Source organism: Halyomorpha halys, unplaced genomic scaffold (genome assembly GCF_000696795.3).
Source record: "Halyomorpha halys isolate HHAL.00 unplaced genomic scaffold, Hhal_1.1 Scaffold1237.1, whole genome shotgun sequence".
Classification (NCBI taxonomy): Eukaryota; Metazoa; Arthropoda; class Insecta; order Hemiptera; family Pentatomidae; genus Halyomorpha; species Halyomorpha halys.
Genome location: NW_027109091.1, coordinates 12,862 through 13,889, shown reverse-complemented (window position 1 = coordinate 13,889; position 1,028 = coordinate 12,862).

The window sequence follows — 1,028 nt, the reverse complement described above, 5'->3', positions numbered from 1 at the left end:
TATAAACTCCCCGAACCAAACCCACTTGGTTTCCAACTTTGCTTCCTCTTTCGTGTCTGACAATCCTCCGAGGTGCCTGAAAAGAAAATGGCTTCAAGACCACATTTTTTTAGAGTGGTACCAATGGGTAGTTTCTCTACTAGTCTGTATTATACCATTGTAATTTAACATCAAATTTATTAATTTTTTTTTTAATTCCGTTTTTAATTTTCATTTAAAAAAAAAGTTATCCTGGTTAAGAATGGTGAAAAGATCGTCGTTTTTCTGTGTCTTTAAGGATATTTTCTGGCCGGTATTGAGAGGTTGTGGAGATTTAATCCACATCCTCTTCTTAGAAATGGGTTATAATTTTTATTTTTTAGATATTTATTTCTAAAGTAATATATGGAGGATAGGATTGCATTAGTCTTGGATGAGTGTCCTTGGAGGAGGTTACGTCGACTGGTTACGGCAGAGCTATAACCCCAAGGAGAAAGCTTCCTCTTCCTTCAACAACTTTCTCTGCTCCCGGCCTTTTGAAGAACATATCCTAACCATCGATGATAAGTGAATCGATCTTAGTAAAATAAATATTAAAAACTAGCTGACCGGGCAATGCTTCGCCATTGCTATATTTGAGGATGTATATACATTAATTGAACACATGATTTAAATTAATATATAGATAACGTGATAAGTATATACGTTTTAAGTCCGATAAATGTCGATGTTAGGTTAAGTACATAGACTCAGAAAAAAAATTCATTTTTTTAAAAGTTACAGGTCTTGCATTTTCTTTAAATTGTTTTGAACTAGGAACAAAAAGTAATTTCTATTTATATGCTGACGTTTCGTCCCACTTAGCAGGGTTATCGTATTGAAGGATAGCTATAGAATTAATGTTGCTATTGACAGTCTATTGCTGTATTTCAACCCGAAAGCTCTAAAGAAGCTCTACTAAGTGGGCGTGAAACGTCCATAAATAAATAGTTGAAAACTATTTTTATTTTTTTTTGTTTCTTTTTGATCGCACCCCCGACCATCATCGC